Source organism: Micrasema longulum, unplaced genomic scaffold (assembly GCF_059751315.1).
Source record: "Micrasema longulum isolate JH-2025_06_02 unplaced genomic scaffold, ASM5975131v1 h1tg001916l, whole genome shotgun sequence".
In the NCBI taxonomy this organism is placed as follows: domain Eukaryota; kingdom Metazoa; phylum Arthropoda; class Insecta; order Trichoptera; family Brachycentridae; genus Micrasema; species Micrasema longulum.
The window spans coordinates 21,995-46,378 of record NW_028279090.1 but is presented as its reverse complement, the minus strand read 5'-3'; the positions used below and the strand labels follow the sequence as shown (position 1 = coordinate 46,378).

General features: G+C 30.7%; 1 long non-coding RNA gene across 1 annotated transcript in view; it reads right to left on the bottom strand.

Annotated features, from left to right (window-relative positions):
- Window positions 1-21,167, bottom strand: part of LOC148273551 (uncharacterized) — a gene marked incomplete at its 3' end in the record, with an annotated part of 46,424 nt that extends 25,257 nt beyond the window's left edge. The window contains exon 1 of the long non-coding RNA XR_015824549.1: window positions 20,871-21,167. This is a non-coding gene — a long non-coding RNA (uncharacterized LOC148273551). The remainder of the gene's footprint in view (window positions 1-20,870) is intronic.
- Window positions 21,168-24,384: the final 3,217 nt, after the last annotated feature.

Below are 24,384 nucleotides of genomic sequence, written 5' to 3'. Positions count from 1 at the left end.
TTAGGCTCTTTAATACTAACACAACGATAATAATTGTTTTACTTTGTTATGTGAAGTTACGTTAGGTTAGAATAGGTTAGATAATGTTTAAAAATAATACTTTTTTACTTTACTTCTTAATCTTTGACTTAATAAGTTGACTAAAAAACTTTTTTGATTATCTATAATATATCTATAATCTTATAATCTAATATATTCTAACCTTACCCGGTGGCTTTTGTTTGAGTTGTTTAAAAAGGTCTAGCGTTTAACCAGCCAACACGTTGAACGTTGAGCTATCTTAATTAATTCAAAGAACGGCATAACCATTAAATTTAAAAAAATGCATACTGCAAATAAATAATATTTTCGTAATATCAGCATATGTTAATTTGATTTTTCTTTTATTTTTATTTTCTTTTCTTTTCATGTTCATGTATATGGTATATGTGCTTTAAACTTTTTAATAATTAAAAAAGGAATGGCCCACGCTCAGACGCTGTAGTCTTTGTGGGCATTTTTTTCAATTCAAGTTATAGCTTAATTTTAAGATGTATTTAAGATGTGTAAAGTGTATTTTTGTAATTATATTTCTATGGAAAAATAAACAAATAAAAAAAAAAATAATGCTGGCACCTAATGGCGTCCTATACGCACAATTAATTGGCTGATTAAACTGTTTGGCGGCGATATATGTATATGTACCTTACGTATATTAAATTTGTACTTACGTTTGTGCTAAATGAACAAATAAGGACTATATGCTTTATACGGGCTGAGCTTATGTAAGATTTTTTTCTTATTGAAAATACTATTTTTATGCTTTAATTATTTTTTTTTTTAATACAAAAATATACATCTTATTTATTATTATTACAGTTGAACATCTAGGTGTAAGTCTTATATAATTGTGATCGATTTCTTTTTACGTAACGATTGAAATGTATGGTTAATAACCAAAGCATCGAGTGATTAGCATGCCGATCTAGTATTTGGTTTAGTTTCCAACTCAAAACTTGATTTGAGGTGTTACAGCACAGTGATCAAAAGCGAGTACAATTATCATGGTTTATTATTGTTCCACATGGCTGTTAGTGTCATAATACTGCCACAGGCAGACGACAAGTCGCTTTTAAAGAAACGTTTATTCAGGGATATGAATTTAAACCTTATTAATATTTTCATGCATTGCAACATGCCAAAAAGTCCAATTACAGTGGACACAGTCTTTATAAACAAATAAAAAAAAAACTATAGGCGATATAAATACTCACTGTTCAGTTGTCGTCGAATTTTTTTTTATGCAATAAAGGTGGATTCAAAACATTTATTAGTTACAGAATAAGGCAGTGATGATAGTACTCAAAATAAATTCAAATGTAGTAATAATGCATAAAGAAATAGGCTCGTTCTTAGTAAGGCAACAAGTAAAATACAATCTTGCAATTTTCAACCTTAGACCAGAGATAGCCATCGAGGAAAAAACAGTATCTAAACTCACTAAACGCCGATGAAGGAAAAGAAATTTAAATCCTTAATATGATATTCTTACTTATCCTACTACCATCACGCCATTTTTCCGTAGGGGTAGGCAGATACAATAAACCGCCACACACGTTTATCCAAGCATACATTTTTAGCCTTTTCCACATGCATACATACCCTTCGGTTCTGCTTGCTTTTGACATGACCAGACTTAAGATTTTGGTAAATCTGATCATGCCACGTCTTTCTAGGTCGTCTAATAAAATAATAAAAAAAAGACATGTAAATAAGCTGCGGTTGGAGTACTAATGTAGTGCTCTGTGCACTATTAGGTATAGTTTAGTACCAAAACTGTTTGATTCAATACCAACTGAAAATCATGAGGAAAAAAACCTAAGTTAATTAAAAAAAAACAGTCAAAAAATTATTATAAACAGCAAGTGAAACTTAAGTGCGCATATAAATATATTTTATTCTTAATTTATTATTAAACTATGTGCTTACTTATAAATTTAAAAAAAATAAACGCAATGTAACCCGCAGACAACCTTCGGCTTTGCGGGAGCAAAAATACGATTATGTACGTTACTGATTTGTTAAAATAAATAAAACTAAAAAAAACTAAAAAAGAAAAAGGTGCCGATAAGGATTTTTAATTGTATTGTAGAAGAAATGGTTTATGCAGTTTGACTAACGAGCAAAAAAATAATAATGTACGTATACTTATTACGCCTCAAATCTACTGTGAAGAGATGTGAAATATGTAAGCATAAAATAAAAGAATGAAGAATACATTTTGAACGAAAGGCTAACATTATTTATACGATTTGAATAGTGTAAAGTTTCTTACGTACGTTTACGTAGACAGAACGATGATTCTCATCCAGGATGTTTTTTTTATTTAATGGCCGTTTTTAAAGCACGAACTGAAGAAGATAATTTCACGCATCAAGTTCCATTCAATAAAAACATTACAAAGCAAAAAACGTTTATTTAAATGATACCATAAAAGGAGTGTTAAAAAAAGTTTCATGCATCCGAAATAGTTTATTTTATAGTGATTGGATTTCATATAAGTACAGTAGGTATTGTGCGAATTAATGTAAATATACTGGGAGACATATATAAAATGCATATTTAAAAAAAAAATACTCAGTATTAGTTTGTATTTTATATTTCCGTGTTATGCAACAGGTGATACGACAACACGCCAGAATAATAGATTCAATCACTTGAACGTTTATTGTGCAATACATTTTAAGAAATTAAATTGCCTAGATTCATAATCATCAAACTTAATTTTCTAGCTGAACAGATTGACTATAACTTTTTAATTAATTTTTTAAACTTGTCATCCCTTTATAGGTGACATTTTTTTTGTTGATTCAATCAATTTATATAATATGGTGGTTGACACACTGGACGTCCCTGATTTGACGAGAATGACTAATTAAAGTACCAAATAGATGTACAATATTACATTACACCTTTGTTGTGGCGTTGGTAGCGATAATTATTTTGTAAATTCTTTAACTGTCAGACTACACCGGCTCGGAAACGAGTATGGAGAAATTGGTATGTTTTGTTTTCCATTGTCGGTTTTTAGTTTAAATGTTCTTACGGCGATAAAATCAAAATAACTTACATTAGGTATGTGAATGCTGAAAAATGACTGACTTTTTGTATTTTTTTTAACTACACTTAAATAACACCCATAGCTTACTTAATTTTTATATAATAATATGATAAAAAAATAAGTTTAGCCCTGGTGTGTTTCAGGGATATCAAAAAGCCTTATTGTAATTAAATTGGTTCAACAAATTGTTTGAAACACGAGAGTGTTTCTCTAACAGTTGATCCAAATCCTTTATGTTTCCCGAACAAACTTCTTTTTTAACATTGTTTTGTATGTTTTACAAAAACACGTATAAATAACTGGTAAAACGACTGAAATTGACAATAACTCAATGTAGAATGACAGGTTTTGTGAATTTTTGTAGATAAATGTAATAATATAACCTAACAAAATGGCCTTGCAGCAGTGACCAATTTTAAAAAAAAAACGAAGAATTGCTGAATATTCACTGTGTATGTTATCTATAATATATATATTTTATAATATCCACTTAACGCCCATAGGGCTTTTACGATACAAATTGGCTTATACAATACATACTTAAGTTTATAAGCAGTAATAGGTAGCAGTTATACAATGGTTAAAAAGTAATGTTAATAAAAATATGTTTTAGAAGATACAATAGAAGTAATTAAAAAATGCGTAATTTACTTTTGGCAAAGTGTAATTTAATATTTGGAAGAAAAATACCGAAAATTAAGAAAGTAAAAATATACACAAATATTTGCAAAAATAAAAAAAGAAAAGTTATTCCATCAATATAATAATTAAGTACCAAAGGAGTGACTAATTTAAACATTGTTTTTACTGATAACTTATTATTTTGTACTTGAAATAATTTTTGATTTAATTAATGCAGGCGAAGTATTAAATATATCAAAAAGTTCGTTAAATTTATTGGCATTGTAAAGAAATCGTACTAATGGAGAGAAGTGAGCATAGTTTGTTTAAAATGATTTAACATATCACAACAGAGACGAGGAACATTTAAGAGAAGGTAATATAGAAGTCCAGGCATCTACAGGGCTTATGACCTGTCAATGGCTGGTTTAAGTGGCCACTTTACACACTGTGTAACATTCACCATTCTGCCTATATTTGAACATCTATATTCCTTCAATTCTTTCATATGTTGATGTTTGTGAAGTTAAAGAGCTGAAACCTTTATTTATGCGGGTGAGATTTATCAAATTGATTTATTTCACCTACATACTAGGCAACGCCTGAAAATATTATTTTTTCAATTTCTATACTTCTTCATGGACCAGGTAATTTATCAACAATATTTTCATCTCTGTTGTAATATGTTAATATAAACAGCTGCCCAGGGAGTTGAATCCAGTCTTTGTCTACAAAAATTTGGACAAACTCAAAATATTGTTGTTAAAATGATTTAGTGTGGAAAGTGCATCTAAGTCCGGTGGTCTTAAACAGAATCCTAAAGTTTATTTCATTTACCAAGCATGGACAATCTATAACATTATTCACAATATTATGCAGTGTGACAACATCATATATAATACGAGTACATGTATAATACTGTACAAATATTATTATCTATATTATGATCATAGAAGTGATTGTGAATTTCAAAGCTCATCACGTCATAATAAGAGAATAAACGAAAAAACGATTGAAACGCAGAATGGAGATTGACTTTATATGCTTTTTCAAAATACTTAATGTCCCATCTCTGTTGCAAATAATTTCTTTTCATGTTCCTAACCGTGTCACCAGAGGTCAAAATCTATTATTTATTAAATCTTCTAAGCGCAACTTTTGTTTTTATGTCCCGATGTCTAGAATGTGTAGATTGGTCAATTCGTCACACTACTTGGAATTTTTTGGACTAGATCTTCCGGGTTTTCATAGATCTCGTCGCCATTAAAACAGTGCAGAAAAAAGATGGATTGGCATGGTTAAGCTCGAAGTTTTAATATTGTATACCATTATTTTGTTGCATTTGTTTGTCTTTTCTACATAGTTTTATGTTTTTTTTATTCAGTTTTTGTACATATGTTTCTTTGTATTACTGTTGTAATTGGTTTAGGCCGTATATAATAAATAAATAGATCTGAAAAAAACTTGATTAGACAAACCGCTTTCTATTTTAATTTTTGTCTTGAATTAGTACAAATACAAGCAGGCCTTTTATGTGTTCGCATGGCATACCTATAAAAGTCCTGAAAAAATAAATCGTGTGGGAATAAGTCCGCCTCGTTCTATGGTGGTTGGTACAATCTCTTACCGTGCTTTAGGTCACTGGTTCGGTTCCTGGCAGGGAAGCGTGAAGTATTTATTTGATAGGTTGTTCACTGTAATATTTTACCATTCCTAGACCTGAAGCGTAAGACTGATCACCCTACCTTGATTTTATAGACGATCAAAATACGCTGCATTATTGTTATACCTATGCAGTGCCATATGCACCACCAGATGCGGAAAGTGAATTGATGATGAAAAACAAGTAGTTCATCTTTACTCGGCGCAAAGGAATTTATGAAAGAATTGTCGTTCTCGTGAAATATTCTGATAAATATCTGAATCTATGTGGAAAATTTCTACACTGCAATAGATAATTACAAGATTTAAGTAGTACAACTCAAAGAAAGAACATTTGAAACTAAGATAAAGTAAAATTTTATCTATCTACTAGGTCTGATACCAGGAGATATGATCTCTTAAACGCTGCATTGCTCATATAAAAATAGGTGGTAAAATTCTCCCCCAACACAAGTTCACCTAGTGAGGCAGTTGATTGCAATCCCATCATTAATATATTAGTAGTATGAGTATTAAATAAATAAATAAAATTAGATTAGTATTTCACATGCTAAGCAAATAATAAATATCTCATAAATGTATACACACTTCCCGTCATTAAAATAACAACATAACAAAAACACTTAACTTATTAGCGCCGTAATATGTATGAATAATGTAATATTTAGTAATCACTGTAAAAATAGAATAGGATAGAATTCATACACTATGGCTAGATGCACCCATATCCCGATTGTGTCGCATTGTAAACTCGAGACAAGATCTGGAATTTTCTGGTGTAAGTCTTTCTAGATTTAAACAATGACTAAGATAGACCTGATCTTGTCTTGATGTAGTAATTTATTAAATTTTGTATCCTAGCTTTAATTTTCTTAAGTTGTATTTTCTTTAAAGTGTACCTGTATATATTATAATGAAATATATTTACCATTGTTAAATGGACTTAATAAGTCCGTAAATAAATGGATATTAAATAAATAATTAGTTAGTGATCTTGTGTAGCTTTAAAATCAGTCGGAAGAAAAAAAAAAAAATATGCTGATTATATTAATTAAAATATCAATAATTACAATCGTTAATATTTTGTTCCCAGGTGGTGTCTTGTATCAGTGGGTTATGGTGCGGTGCAACGTCTCTCATAGGTCGCGGAAGAATTCCAACATGGGCAATAATGGGTAGGTAATATTCTTGTTTCTATCTACTATCCGTAGTTACACCACAAATATTGCATAGATCAGTCGGCGATATCTTTCTTTGCATTAACTTTCTTTTTTGATGGCTGTGTTTGAAATAGCGCGCATGGAATTATGTTGAATACTCTGAGTAAAAAAATAACCGAATAAGTCTAGTAAAATGCAGTAAATTTCTGATTAAAAAAAATAAATCAAATATGGATTGCAGTAAGAAGACGGATTACATCTTGTTCCTACATATTAATTACTTCTTTTATATCTCATCGTACTTTTTTCATTATTCTCAAAGTAATTATTCAATTAAGCATGAGTTCGAAATGAATTCAAGATTCGTGTGAAAATTTGGTATTGAGCGATTCTTGGGTTTTTATAGTGCTAATAATGAACAATATTTTGAGTTTGTACAAATTTATGTACTTAAAGATTGGATTTAACCCTCTTAGGAGTTTTTAAGATTGATATATAATATGAGGCAATATTAAAGTCTAGGTATTTTTTAGGTTTTTTTTACCTCTCACCCACACACACACACACACCCTCTTTCATTCGCACACGCACTTATCCCTTTACATAAATACAAACGTCACATACATACAATTATGTAAAGTATCTCTTTATATATTACCCATTTTAAGAATTAAGTGGATTTTTTAAATTGGCTCTAGTATTAAATATATTTGTGATTATTGTTATGTAACAGATGTAAAAATTCCAAATAAACCAGCCAACGACAGGTCATAGACCGTGTAAATCGCTAGAATTCTGTATTACCTTCTCTAATCTTAATCTTTTTTATATATGTTTATGTTTAAAATGATAGCCATATTTTCGTCATTTATCGTCATTTTTTCTGTCCAAGAGTTCCATTGTTAGAAATTTTGTAAAAGTATTGCATTTGCAATTTAACAACTGTCGATAACTCGCAATTTATTGCGTGCTGTTTCGTAAAACTTTTAAAGCATTTATGGTGAACAGTGAACTGTTTATTTGAGGCTAAATAAATCATTCCATAATATTTTCTCTGCGGTTTCTGCCACCGAACTTTTGTTAAATAGACTAATAAAATGAAGGGCAATATTTTAATTTAACTACTTACTTGTACGTACATTCAAAATTAAACCTGATATATCTCTTTTAAGTAGTCTTCTAACCTGAATTGGTGACGCCGATTTTTTTGGTTTTTAGATACCTGTCTCCATTTTAGGTCGTAGCCAGGTAACTAAGGACCAGTCGAAAAAAAACCGAGATAAATCTTAAAGCGTAAGAATATGCCTTTATCATTTGAAAAACTTCGCTCTCCGCTAAAGGGATGCCAGTAAAAAATATACCCATACAGTAATTATCTTAAACTTTATGTTTAGAACATTGGGTGCATTAAAGAAATGTACCCTTAAATCATTCTCGGTGACTTGACAATTCACATGATGTTTATCGCTAAACAAAGGTAGCCATTTGCACAATAGTTTTCCTAATAATAAAACAACGACAACTAAGATTTTAAAAGCATTATCTTGTATTACTTGAGCATGAAAAAACCTTTTAAATCGGAATTTGTTTATACTATTTTGTGTAGCCAGCGTTTCAATGTTAGCGTTTATGTAACCGAAGAATGTAAATGTTTTCATGCAATGTATTATAAGTTCAGATAAATTCATTGATAAAACAAAATACACGCAATGAAGAAGCATGAAAAGAGACATAAAAGGCATTCATATTCATAAAGACGAGGTAATCTAGAGCATATTGGTATGCAAATGGTAACTCTAGTATTGAGGTCATAAGTATAGAGAACATCATTAGAATCTACGAAGATATTCACGAATTGAATTAGAAAACAATACCAGGAAATGAAAGGATGCAGTGAGTCTTTATAAATAAATAGTTGTTGATGACTAACGGATAACGGATACCGGGGATCAAAGACCCGTGGAGGCGACATTCAGGTCTCCAATTAACCTCATCCGATCTCGTAAATCAATTGAATGGATCACCGAGTTGTCGGAAAAGGTAATGACCCAAAACCGAAATAAGGAAATAACTTTTCTTAAAAGACAGCAATGGCGGTAATGTTTCATAAATTTTATGAATACATAATTATCAAAAAGGAAAAGCCTTTTTTCGCTTCTTCTGGTTTTAAATTTTAGGATTGATTTAGAACAAAAATTCTCCATGCTCTCCGGTTCCCAGCCGCTCTTATCAACTGGCCATATTTATTTTTATTTATTTATTTATATATACGCCCAATGGGCATTTTTATGGACACATTTATACATAGAAAATTATTTTAACAAAATTAGAAAGACTCAATCGTTTATAGTAGACTTTGTGGGAGAAGAAGAACACAACTTGTTTTCAAAGAAATCAAGACTGGTATGTTTGTTGGCAGACCTAAGAATTCTGGGCATTGGGGAATGAAAACCATAGTTAGTTCTATGGTTATCGGTATAAAAGAGTAAGTTTTGTCTGAGGTTTCTGGTTGGGATATTTAATTTTATTGAGCTCAGTAGTTCAGGCGCATCAAAGAGTGAGTTGAGAATTTTAAATAAGACTATAAGGTTGGATTTATTTTGACGGTCTTGAAGAGAAGATATATTCAAGGTAGTTTCTAACTCATTATACGTATATAGGTCTCTAGATAAGCCCAACCTCCAGCCTATCTTTCTTAATATGTGTAGTTGTTTTTTTTTTACAAATCAATCAACGGGCTTATGAAAGCTCTAATAATAGATTGGCATTAATGATAAACAATAAATTAAATAGTGTTATAACTTTGCCAGTAGTGTCTTGATAATTTGATGTTCCTATGTCTTTTGATATACGTATTGTTTTTCTTCTGTTGCTTGAGTGTATGTTGTATAAGGCAAATTCTTCTAATGTTTCCTATATGTATTTGGGTTTTGTGTCGTTTGATTTGTTTGTATTACTACGTTCTTTTTCCTTCCCGAAGTGGGATCTGGAGTAACTTATACTTTATTCCTTCACTATCATACTGGGAAATAAGAAAAAGGTGTTTGTACTCACCATGTGTATTTGATTGATCACAAATTGACAATACTGCAGTGGGGGGTACAATGAAAGATTTCAAAGTTTCTTTGTTTTGTTATTACCGCGGTTTGATTGTAAAGCAATATTAAATTACCGCTTAGTTAGTTTAAAAAAAAAATGCAAAACCGTCTTTATGAACAGTTTCAGAAAAGGAGTAGGTGTTCATTGTTAAACATTGAATAACTTTAACAATCTTATAATTTATTTTATTGTAGAATTGGAATAGTCATAGCATGATCTAGGCAGACATGCCAAATGTGTCATTGAAGTCAGGAGTGATAACGCAGCTTGCTTCTTGAATGCTTATATTCGCTATCATCGACAGTTGACTGTTCTGAGGATTCTTGCCAGAGGAGAAAATAATCCGACGTTAGTTCTAAAATTTCTCACAGCAAAGACAGCATCGATTTCAATTTGAGAGGTAACCTCCGCTAATTTTCACTACGTTATTCAAATCTATTCAGTGGTTAGCGCATTTGATTACTTTTCATTAGGTTCAATTTTATCAAAAATGTAAAGTTTCACAATATTTTATAGTTCTTTGACTGGCACCCGAATCGTAAGACTTATTATCTTTATTTTCTTTAAAAAAATAATTAAAATACGCTGCAATTGGTATATAAAAGCACAATTGACTGCCATTAGAGATAAACAGAAAAATACTTTGGGCCATACGAATCCAACAAAAGTAATTATTTTTTACATTGATATTCAATTTCCGTTTGAAATAATTGACTTTCTTTTGGCAACCATTTTTTGCAACAGTGCCTTACCGTGTTATTAAGTTAGTTCATAACACCTAAAGATTAGATATTTTTATAATATTATATTTTACGCATATAAAAATTTATCAAAAACATAATTATTTTTTCAAATTGATTTGTAATATTTAAGGCTTTTCCATTTCATTAATTTTTCAAAATTTTAAACCCTTTTACAACGAGTTTTGAAACTCTGTTTTTCACCTCATTGGTAAGGCATTGTTGGTTAAATTTAATCATCTTTTTTATTTGATTCAACGGATTTAACCCTTTAATTATTTTATAAATAAATATTGAATAATTATATACGCTTCAGTGAAAGTATTTAAGGAGAATATCGTTCATCTAAAATATATTTAAAAGTTCTAAAATGAAAAGAGTTATCAATTTACGTAAACCTGACATTAAAACTGATCTAAACGATCATAATTTAATTTTTCTAAATTAATGAGTATTGACCTGCTCGAGAGAATTCTCCAGATGTTTTAATTTTTTTTAAAGGTAGAAAAGCGTTCTCACGTGCTTATCTTAAAACTACGATTGAAGTAAAATATGTATGAATTTATAATAGAGTTTATCTGTAATGGATTTCTAAAGCTTGATCGTAAAGTTAGATTAATTCGTACAATTTAATTAATTACGCGAAAACAATACGTGATAAGAACTTTTATTTTAGACGCTACTAAAATAATGTTAGTATGTATAAAATGTATAATGTACTCTGCAATCATAAAAAAATTAATAATTTAAAAATAAACTAAATAAATGGAAGAATACAAGTTTTGTCAAGTCCGTAGTCTAGGGATAAGCGCTTTGCATGAGAACTCGCGTTTGATAAATAAGGGCGAAATACTAATAAAAGTAAAGCTTAAAAAAGATTTTGTTTAATTGTTGTTTTTGTAAGAATTGACAAAATGTATACTGCACGAAAATAAAAACTTTTTTGATAAAAACGAAATAGTTTTTCAGATTTAAATTAAACGTTTTGTGGTGCAACTGGCCGGGCCCTCTAAGACAATTTTGAAATATTTATCCCTCTAGGTAGATTAAAGAGAATGACAGATTTATTGTTATAACAGAGCTGGACAACTTTCACGAGCAGGGAATATTAAAATTAATGCATTTATAGGGCTTATGACCTCACTTACTTATAAATTTTATTTTTTTATATATATATTTAAAAATATGGATTTTAAGATATAGTCAGAACGGCAAATGTAACTCAGCGTGGTTAGTGTTTTTTGAAATCAGCTAATAACAGTTCGTAGGTTAAAAAATGTCCATCTCTATTTAAATATACATCATTATTAAAATACAACGTTCAAGCACTTACTGCAAGCACTGACGTCAAGATTCATGAAGATGTTTTAAAAATTTCAAATGGTTTGGAACAAAAATGAAAAAAAAAACATAAATCGTGACGTATTAGAGGCGTGGCCAATGCAATGACCGTTTTTGCGTGAATTGAAAATTACCAATTTAAAATAATTTTTTATGCCACTAATAAGTAGTAGAAAAAATATTTTTTTACTCTACAGTATTTCATAGACCCTCAATGCTTTAAAAATGTTTTGAAAAAAGTGATATTTCCCTATTTACTACGCACCATGAGATGTGTACAGTGAAACATGTATTTTACACGTGTTGTATTTTTTTTTCAATTCTATTTAAATTTTAATTCGATTTTAACCCCTAAGTTTTTATTTCATGTAAAAAAAATGTTGATATGTTGTTTGAATTCCTAAGCGTACTCAAAATACTTTTCTAACGAACGTTTATTGAATATTAAATTAATTGTTCTCACAACTGGTTTTTACATATTAAAATAAGTGTCATTGTACCCTAGCCTAGTTTTCATTAAAATTCTAAATGTTAGTTCGGTTTCTATCATCAAACTTAAACTGGTTTAAAGGATAATATTGTATACATGAAAGTATAGATAATTAACCCTCAATAGGACAATATTAAAAACCGGGAACTTTTTTTTTGTTTACAATAAATATTCTTTGGATAAACTTTGAAGTAAATTTACCAACATATTCTTAAAACATTTTATATACACCAAAATGAAAATAAATTCACGTAGACATGGCTTGTACGTTTATTTAAATTTATTTATATATTTATACTTTTCAAAACTCGTTAGGTTGTCGATGTATTCCAACAGCAAAGGCAATCATTTAAGAAGTAAGCGATGTTATCACTCCTGACTTGAGATGACACACTTGCCATGTCTGCCTAGATCATGCCATGACTAACCCATTGTACATTTAAATAAATTCTAAAATTGTTTAGGTTAAGTTATTTTAATGTATTATAATATATCATTAAAGCCAATTTATCGGGACTTTCATAAGCCCGTTGATTGATTTGAAAATATAAAAAAAATTCAAGTTGTCATGTAAGTCATTGCAGATTTAAATCCATTGTCTATTATTTTTGGCTATCCTGCATATGTCCTTGATGTGGCTGTGTTTTTGTTGTCTGATATCATATTTGTGTATGCTAGCATTTTTGGTTACTGTTAGTTTTGTATGTTTCCCAATACAATTTTGTGCACAATTTTTACCGTCTCAATTTTCGTCCAGTATTTTATGTCGAAACCCGTGTTTTTTTGTACAGTTCAGTCGTAGTGGTCAAGTAAGTTATATATCAGTTATATGATTTTACTTTGTTGACCTTGTTGACTTCGTATCAATTTTATGTCTGTCTTTCATTTCATTTCATTATATGTCTGTCTATAAACCACTTCTAATCTTAAACCGTAATGCTTAGGTTTACAGAAATATTTTTTTTGTAAAGACTCGTTTCACTCGACATGTTGGTGTTTGATTTTATCGTAACTTAAGTAACCATTTTATTGTAATGGTCTCTTGAACGGGCATTCATTCAAAAATATATGTAAAAAAGGTATTTTCTTTTTCTTATGGTTCCACTCCCCGATGGAGGTTGGAAATCATCGTTGCGATTCTTACTTTGTTTGCAGCTGCCCTGAACAAGGACTGAGTGCTGCGATGGAACCATAAAAAACATATAAAAACGGCCACAAAAAACAAATTGGTATTTACAAATCTGCCATTAAAAGAAAAGTCTAATGAAGAACATAACAAAATATTAATTTACATGAATCTGAATTAGATTTTTTTTATCATTTAGGAAAAACAACAGTTGTTACATAAAAATGTAAAATATAAAAAATAGTACATACACCCAGTTGAAGTTTTCCACAGATATAATTACAGAACATGTTACATAGTAAGGAGATTTTTTTTATTTAAATATGACAATAGAAAAAAGAACAAGAAGGGATGAGGAAATAGAGAGGAGTAGTGGAGGAGAGGGATTTTTACAATATAGTTAATGTTTCCGGTGCTTAAAAAGGCTCGATATCAATTTGTTATGCGAATCTGTCATTTAAGTGGATCGAACGATTAGCAGTATTCCCACGAACCTTACGATATGCCATTATCAGAAAATGTATTTTATTTTTAAAGTTGATTTTAGTTAGTAATTAAAGCTAAACAATTTCAATGTTTTTTTTGCTTCTGTGACTGGTTTGGCTAACAAGTAAAATTTACTAGCCGCGATTTAATAAAATAACTTTAAAAATGATGCACGAAGGGTTAAAATGAAGCTTTATTTCACAGTTGTATCTTTTACAATCCTCGGAGAAAGATCAGTGTTATTTCTTTTAATAGTCAGTTGATTGCTGCAATTATGTATTTCTACGTATTGTTTTTATTACCGAGTTGATGTATTTTCCAGGTGGTCTTTTAATAATAACTTTTTCGTGAATCAATTACGATGCTTTCATACAATTTATGACACAAAAATGTACTGTAATAATAAATTTAACTTCGGTAAAACATAAGGGTCAAAAGAGATATTCACAAGACGCATTTTATTGAACGTACGTTTTACCTAATCTACAATGTTTTTAAGGAAATTAAAAAAAAATAAATGCCGTCCTCCGTAATAACGTTTTTCAAGCCAGGGTGTTTTGTACTGTAATTAACAACTGGAATTGGGCATTTTTGCGAAAAAAATATAATTATTTTGCATTTGACGCATTTGATTTAAGATCACGATATCATGCTGAAATAAGTTTTTTTTATAAAACTCGTTAGGAATATTATAAATATAAACATGTTCTAAAACATATATTTTAAATTTAAAAAAATATATTTGCAGACATGGAAATATACCCGTTCTAGTTATTATGGCTTCCAAATTTTGCTTATCTGTAAGAATATTTAAAATGAGGAACCTCAGTGCTGCGGTAAATTTAACTGTTCTTTTACACGCGATAAAAATTAGAGCATTTAATTATATGCGAAGTTTCTCAAAAATGCACGAAAAAAAAAACTACCTTGAACTACATCACATTTTCTTCCGAATAAACCGATGATATATGGTTGTGATAGATTTCCGGTTTCCCGGAAGCCAACTTACCAATTAGCAGAACTTATATATGAGAACTTGTGAAGCCGCAGGCTGAGTAATTTAAAATATTATAAAACTTTAAGAAATCATAGCCCTGATTTTACGTTTTTTTTTTATTTAAAAAAAAATCTACCTTTTTTTATTTTAAAAAAATCTACTTTTTTTTGGCTACTAAACAAAAAATTAAAAAAAACTTCCCCATTGAAAAGTGAAATAAGTTAAATAAAAAAAAAATGTATGGTTAAAATACATATAATCACATAGGACTACGTGGCCAATATGGAAATATCACATACTACGAATACTGATAAAAATTTATGGAATGGATTTAGAATAATTAATTGTATTTTCAAAATTAATTTGGATACTGTGGAGAAATGTTTTCATATATAAATTTTAAAAAGAAATAAAAAAAATATGTCAAAGGTTAAACATTTGCTTGGCCTTGATAATTGTGATGTCAAGATTCGTGACAATGTTCTAAACAAATTTGAATTGTCAGGAAAAAATAAACATAAATCGTGACGTATTAGGCGCGTGGTCAATGAAATGACCGTTTTTGCAGGAATTCAAAATTCAAAATTTCAAAATATGTTTTTTGCCACTAATAAGTAATCAAAAAAGATTTTTTTTACTGAACAGTATTTCATAGACCTTCATTATTTTCAAAATGTAAAAAAAAATGATATTTCCCCATTTTTAGTAGAAAATTTTTATTATTGTACATCATTGATAATAACATATGTATAGTTATTCCATGTTTTTAACTTTGACTGGATACGAGTGTTATTATAATTTCTTTTCTATTTTCATGAATCAAACCGTTATCGATTATTCTATATAGGTAAACGTCACCGTTTCGACGAATTGTCGAAAGTTTAGAGAGTTACGATATTTGTGGTTATGCGGGTATCCGACAAGTATAATAATGACAGTTTACATAGAGAATGAAGTAACGGAATTGGCATTCGTGATCGTGAGTCATAAACCACACTATTCTATTCAATAACATTTACAGTCACTTGGCATAACGCATAACTAAGGCGTTACCCTTACTAATAATAAACTATTAGCGGAGAAAACGCTTCTTCATCAAAAAATAATACTTCCTTCATATTTGTTTGTTTTCTTTTAAATCTAAAGGAAACAAAGTAACACAAATTCGTATATTATATTTTTATTGTACTCAGGCTCAGTGCCGAAATACGACGTTTATTTATAGTATAAAATAAAATTTATACATTAAATTTAATTGCAAGAAAATAATCCTAGCAGCTTCATTAGATACAAAATTACCCGTTCTAAAGCTACATTGAAAATATATTTATATACTTTATATATACCCACTATAATATATTAAAATAACAATAATAGTACTACATTGTAATAAAAATAATGAAATAACAAAAAATAAAATTCTCAAAACATTTATGAACAAGTTTACTACCAAGAAAGATGCCTAATTATAGTGGAGAATGTTGAAGTTCAGTGGTTTTTTATATTTTTTATTCGTTAAGAGACTATTAAACTTGGCCAATTTTTTTTACTTTTTTTAACGTATTTATCAGTGCTATAATTTTTTTAAGTTTTGTATTTTTTTCTGAAATCACTCCGCGAGTAACGTCTCAAGTTCTCTTCCGCTTCTTCTTGGTCAGTTCTGCCGATTGGTTCGCTGACGGTTAGTAAACCGGTAATCTTCCACAATCTCTTACCATTGGTTGATTTATATGAACTAGTGACGTCGTTCAAAGTTGTTCTTTTTTATTGAAATATTTTTTTTGTACATTTTCAAGAAACTTTGAAGTATAATTGAATGCTCAAATTAAATGAAAATAATTTTTGTATCCAATTTACTGTAGGGTTGAAGTTCCTCATTGTAGTAACCAACCGAAACAAGATTTTTTACCGAAACCGAAAACGAGTTTCGGCTACAGTTCTAGTTTCGGCCAAAACCGAAACTTATTTAAATAAGTAAAAAGTCTCCTCAAAACACCAAAAATAAGGCGTTTTTTATTATTAAACATTACGAGTTCATTAAAATAAGTGTTAATTAAGAATAAAAGGCATAAACTTAATGTGTGAATTTGTTTATTTTTAGCGCTATATGGTTCGTTATGTTATACATATAACTTATATTAAAAAGTTCTTCAACGTACGCTATAAGAACTTTAACTTATCTACTTTAACCGAATTACAAAAATATAAATACGAAAAATCTTTTACTAACTATAGTTAACAAATCACAAAATCGGCCGAGTTATGAGCCATAAGATGTACCCTAGTACAGCTAAACGTTGTCCGACCACAGGTTTCGGCTGGGCCGAAGTTTTTGCCAATCTTTTGTCGAAACCGAAACTTCGGTCGGTGATTAGTGAATCGATGCACACACCCCCATGCACACGTTGTGTTATACTAACGGAGATCAAACCTAGAATTCCTTTGCATGATGCAAACATCTTAAACAATTTACACAACGGGAGTCGCCAAGTAACCAAGTTGTGCTAAACTATAAAAAACTACAATAATAAAACAAATTTATTACGAAAAAATTAAATACAAATTTAAATTTATCTATGGAAGTTAATGATTATTCCAGTGTAAAAACTGGTTTTAAACTTTTCTAAAAAACCAAAGTAATTTTAGTAGTTATATGTATTTATTTAATATGTAATATATTTTCTTTACTAATTTTGTATACTATGTGGAAATTTGTTATTAGTTCTGAGTTTATACACTATATCTGTTTGTTTACTATAAACATGTATGTAGAACTGTTGATTTCCCAAATAAAATAATCATTCGCTTGGACAGTCAAAAAAGGCATTGGCATACTTATGATTTTTTGTTTTTTTTTATTTAAGAAATATTTCACGTCGAAAATGACTTGATGTATGATAAACAAATGCATTATTCACGAAGGTGAAAATCCTTTTTGGTTATTTCATCTAATTTTATTTGTTCATTGGGTGTGAGCATGATCCTCATATGATATAAAAGGTGAGAGTTTAATTTACCAAGGCGTGATTCATAATAATTCTTAAGTTCGATCATCGCCTCATTCCGTTGCATGACATCACATGGTGGTTCGCTGATACATCCGTAAGGCAAGAAGTCGCTGGTCATGCACCGGTTCCCCAGTTCCACTCAGCGCAGTGGTGCTGAAAGGTGTATGTTATCTACAGTCATCAACCCTCATGAGGTTATTCCATAGCTTTAGGTGACACGGAGATGGTATTACAGAGCTCGGAAATTCTTCGTTTACGCATATGTTCAATCTAAGTACAAAGCTTACTTAAGCGAGGATTGATAATAATCAATCCTCAGTTGACAAAAAAAACCTTATCGGTGTGAACATGAATATCAAAGATGAAATATAAATAAGCTTTGGCTTTTATTTCGTAATAAGGCAAAATCACAGAATTTGTTGATGCCTCGAGCTGTAAATATATACGTGTTTCAGAGCTAGACCACAAAACTTCAAAGGAACATTCCTCAAGGTAAACGTTTAAAAAAGGTCTAATTTTTGTTTTTTTTTTAAAAATATAATATTTTAATTTTGAAATGGAGTTATTTATTTATGTATCGGACTAGCAAATGACAGACCGTAAGCCCCGAAAATACCGAAATTTCCGAACGTAGTTATGCAGAAAGCAGCCAGTCCACAAATTTGAAAAAAAATGAGATATTGGCGTTATCGGGTGCAGTAAGATCAATTATATGTTCTGCTAAAAACAGCCAGACTGCTTTCTCACAAAAAATTGTAATTATCACCTTTTGAAAATAGTGTCGATCACAAAAACGGCATGTCTTAATTTGCAATAAAAACACCCACAGCACCAGAAAAATCTTACGGTATTTAAAAAATCATTAAAACTGGTCAAATACATAATTAGATTCTTGTTTATGATATAATCAAAATAATATATCCATTGTTTATCATTTGTCAGGGTCAAAAATATTCCAACTGTTGTGTAGATTTGATTATTCACTCTTTTCACAAAGGTGCTACTATCTCAGTTTAACTTTTCTATTACTGGCTGCTTTCTGCACAGCTACGCTCATATTCTCTTCTCTAAAATATTTTCCCTCTGATACAATAAATTTCAACATAAATAAATATTTTTTATTATTTAACGTTTTTTTTAATACTAAAATTTCGTTAAAATGATTTTTTTTCTTTAAAAGGAATGCTTATTTTCAATACGCACTAGCGATTAAAGTTTAATTTTTTACTCAAGTTTAGTTTTTTGAAATGACAAAATAAAAGAAGAAAGAAATGGTAGGAAGTTGCAATTTGTTATTTTCTACAAAAAATGTTATTTGCCAATGAAAAAAAAAATATATGAGCAACCGTTGTTAAAAAAATCCGTTGCGCCTTATTTTTAATGATAACTTTTCCCTTATGAGGATATAAGTAATGGACAGTGTGCAGCTTGTCACTTTAAACTACTAGAGAAGATATTTTTTGTTTAACTCGTCTATTTAAGGCTTTATACACTATTTACCTTTGAATCGAATGGCTCAATTTAACGATTCTATAACCAATCTACAATATATAGCGATATGAAAAGGTGAGAAGATATATTTTCAATAAAATGATCAGTAAGAACATCTCAAGCATAATGTACCAGTGGATGATATGAAACAAATCGTTTGTTACAAAGTTCACAGTAAGGAAATATAGAATCAAGAACAATGCTCCGTAAGAATCTTATTATTTATAAACTTGCCCCGCACTGGGATTGGAGATACTATCAACATCGTGACTCGGCCTAGTGAAACACCTTCCAAAAAGTAAAAAGAGCACTTGCGAACATGGAAAACTACTTTAGATTATTTGGTCATGGTTGAATGTTCGATAGCTAGATGATTCATATCGATGGGAAGAAAAATAAACAGTCTCAAATAGAGCATTATTTACTGAAATTTTGTTATGTTGAAACTAAATTTTAAACAAAAATAAGATTTCAAAGTTTTATCAAATGTTTAACACGAATTACATATCGGATGTTTTAGTTTTGATTTAAAAAATAAATCAAATCAATTTAAGTAACGTTAAAGAGAAATTCGCGTTATCATCGAAAGCCTGCTCCTTAAATGGAAATCAAGATAATTCACATTGAATGAAGGCTCTCTGAGATGTGCCAGTCGACAGTGGCGGTTGGTGATACAGCGGATAGCAGTAAATAAACAGAAACTTCCACGACCCAAATGGGGAGAGTAAACCTGATGAGCCGGTCTGTTAGTATCTCCCAGCGCCGGAGTACAAGTATGTAAAAGCCGCGTATAAGCGCTGTGTAAGTTTCGAAGGCTTTGACGAGTCACTAGGCGGATATTGGCGGTGTTTACCCATACCCACACACGCGAGCGGGATATCGAATCGAAAAGGTAGTAAGCATCGAGAAATTTTATAATACCTCGCAACCGTTCATCCCAAGAACTGTTACCCGCTACTAGCTCCTGTACTCCTGTTCCAGTGACAGGTGAACATGTCTTAGACTGGCAACATGTCGCGTACTACCATTGTTTATTATTATTTATTTGTACAACTGTCGTCTGGTCCTTTCTTCGCGTTTGTGTACGGAGTATCTTCTTTCGATTGTGCCTTATTTGCATAACCTGTCATTGAACTTAACGACCGGGAATTCAAAGTTGATAATGAAAAACTCAATAACTGTCAATAGCTCGAGCGTTTTTAACGTCGCTTAAGTGTGTCAACACAATTACATTTAATGATAACCATCTATTTGTGGAATTTATCTTTATCTTCGACAGTTTGCAATGATGTTTAAAATTAATGGATTCATCTCGTGTTTACCTTATTTACTAAAAAAAATTGCACAAATTATACCAAATTTGTGTCATGTAATTGTACAATCAAACAAAACACATGCGTAATGTTTTATAATAAATAACACAATCTGCTGTCCTCTATTTCTCGGAAGATTACCAGTTGAGGTTTTTTTTATAAGAGCTTACAAAAAGCTCACATTAAAGCAGCAGGGATTCGTATAAAAAAGAAGTACAAAATGTCTTCCCACTCACCGGCGTTCTCAGAAGCCTCACAAGATGTCCAAAGGGAAAAGGTATTGAAACACCCTTACACTGATACCAGGTTCTGACTCCACTAACCATCCGATCGTGCACTGAAATTATCCAATGGCGTTATGCACCGCGCTGATTAACACGGCGAGTTCGAGAACGGAACGAGACACATGGTGAATGAAATATTGTCAAATGAGCACTTCCGGATCCACCGAGGAATGATAGTTTAATCCTTCGTTATTTCCTTCCGTGTCGGTGACTGAAGGGTCGTTGTGGGAGCACTAGGCCCGCGGCGCGCCGGATCGAGACTGAGACACGAGTTGCTCAGGTAGCGCGCTGGCGCTGGCCACTCCATACAATAACCCGCGGAGAACAGGTATGTAGGAAGGTAGAGGTGGTACCCACTACACCGCGAGGAGATACAGCCAGCCTGCCTGGCTGAAAGCGCGAGGAATAGATCGAAGAAAATTATGACAATAAAAAAAAACAAACATAAATAAGAATTTTTTGTTTTAAACATGAACAATGATATGTTTAAATTCTTGAAACTTCATCTCAATATCAAGTTTTGTAGATATTAAAACTACATTTGCTTGTTAAACGAATAAAAAAAAATTCTATCAAAAAACTAAAAGCACAAATAAAATTTTTAACTAAACAAAAAAAATGTACATAAGTTGTTAATCATGAAAAATCACAAGGTGAATGCTTTAACTTATTATTTTATTAAGTATTATAAATACGTTTGGTATGTACTAACCTATAATTATACGATTAAAAAAAAAACTATTTTTGATTGAGTAAGTGACCTCAGTTGTTTTTATTCATATGTACATATACAATACATATACGAGTATTATGATGGTGAATTTTTACGAAAATACTATTACGTGCTTTCTAGCAATAATTTTAACCTTTAGAGCTAGAAAATGGCCACATGGCACAGAAGTTATAATACCGCTTCACGAATTTGTAAAAAAACAGTTTTTTATTATAATTTAACCCATCTTGATATCAAATAATAATAATTATGTACGTACTAAATTATACAAAGAATTATTTTTTTAAATAAAAGGTTTTCAAAAACGTAAAAAATTAATGTGGTTAGTTCTGAACCTGTTAAAAACTAGTAAATGAAAAACTAAGAAAACTGAAGGAATGAATCAGGATGTCACGGATAAACCATAAATATTTGATGACAAAAATCTCCTATTATTTAAGTAAACTAGTCTTCCCCTTCTTCCTTTGCCGCTTCGACTGGAGTTTAACGAACATTATGGAATTCATCACGATCCAGGGCCAGTTTAATCAGCGCTCCTGCGCCCGGCAAACCGGACCACTGACTAAGATTTTTAAGTCATGATGCTCTTTTACGCCGCATACCCTGCTTGCCCACTATCTTAATCTCCTCAGTAAGTTGCAGAAGGACATACTTTTCACTTAAAAATGACCTAAGGATAAGGCTTTCCTTTTTTTGATAGTAGTTAGTAACTTCCTGCTCTATCGCAGACACAATCAGTCCATGAGATTCACAACATTTTTCTGCGCAACCGTAGTTCAAAGGCCTTAATTTTTGTTCATTGTTGACTTCAGTAAACCGATATTCCTACAATATTTGAGTTTGTCCAAATGTTCGTAGACAAAAGACTGGATTTCACCCCCTCGGGAGTCATTAATGAAACCAACTGGTCCAAGAAGAAGTTTAAAAATTGAAAAATTATTTTCAGGCGTTGCCTAGTATGTGAAATAATTCAGTCTGAAGAATCTCTTCACAACAATAAAGGTTTCGGCTCTTAAACTTCACTAAAATCAACAAATGGAAGAATTGAAGAAATACGGATGTTTAAACATAGGCAAAATGGTGAATGTTACACAGTTTGTAAAGTGGCCACTTAAACCAGCCAATGACAGGTCATAAGCCCTGTAAATGCCTAGACTTACATATTCCCTTATTTAAGGTATTCTCCATCCCTGTTGTAATTTGTTGATATTCCTACCATATATATTTCAAAGATAAAAATGCCAATATCAAAAGTTACAAAAACGCAGGCACAGGAATTTTATTGTTTTGGAATTAAGTGTTGAAATTTTATTTCGAAATATAGACTTGTAGAAATCTAGCATAGAAAACATTATTTGCGGTTTATTTTTTAGAAAATAAATTATTCGGCTGTCTGTCAGGTTGCACCCTCGCGTTTTCATTATTACCTATACTTATAACGTTCATTACAAAAGCACCGTGAAAGAAACTGGCTGTCGACCTCTCACTTAACAAACGTACTTCGTACATCTCTCTTTAATTCCGCTACTCATTTTGATGTCAGACTGAAACGCCACTATTTCAACCTGTCGCATACTTTATTTTTGTTCCATTGCTCGCTAAAATTCCTTAGTCCTGACGTAGACACGAATTTTTAAGATTTCAAAAGTAACCAGAATCAAAATACAACTATCTTTATCTACTGCCCTATAAACGAGTGAGATAAGTAATTATTTTTATTCAAATTGATCTCTGTTTGAAAACGTCGCATGAGCACTTTGAACAGGAAGACACTGTCAGATTAATACCTGTCTCTTTTCTTTTCTATGAAAAAAAGAGATACGAGTTGTGTATTTGGAATGCTCAGCCCTACCCCCGTTTTGTTCGCAATATTAGCGTAAGGTGCATTCCAAAAAATGAGGTTTGTAAACGTTTTGGCGGTCAACTAGTTTCCATCATACTTTTTATGCAAATAGTTGTCGTTGACATCTACTTCTCGGTCTTGAGATGATAAATCTCACCGGATTTTTGCACGAATCTTGATGATTATCGCTGTTCTCAAATGAATTTCAACAGGCCAAATATTAAATAATAACTATCTACTGATGTGAGGTATTTTTCTTCGAAATAAAATGTATTAATAATAAGCTATCAACCAAAAATAAAGGTAAAGTCAGTGAGAATGTTCTGTTTGTTTGTTTTTTGAAAACTAAGACAACTGAAAAAATATATAGTTTTATGATTCGTATTATCAGGGCTTTAATTTTATAAAGTTAAGTCATCTTGAAGTTACTTGGCCCATGACATCACAAGTTCTAGTCGGTGAGTTCTGCTGATTGATAAATTGGATTCCTAATCTATCACAACCTTTTATTATTGGTTGATTCGGAAGAACTAGTGATGTCATTCAAAGTAGTTTGTTTTTATTAAAATCTTTTTTTTCTTCATAGATTTTCAAGAAACTTCGCCGTATAATTTAATGCTCTTGTTTTTACCGCTCGTAAAAAACCATGTAAACATCCAATTTCCCGTAGCACTGAACGTCTTCATTGTATCCAATTGTTTACAAGAGTGTAAAAAGTGTTTTTGAAATATAATTATCAATAAATATTGAATAACGTAACTGAGTAATAAACGATAATGTATTAAATTCAAATATTGTAAGTACTAGGTATTATTATTAACGTATTTTTTTTACGATTCATATTCTCTTTACTCTTTTGGTTGACTTAGATATGGTCAGTAGCAATAAGT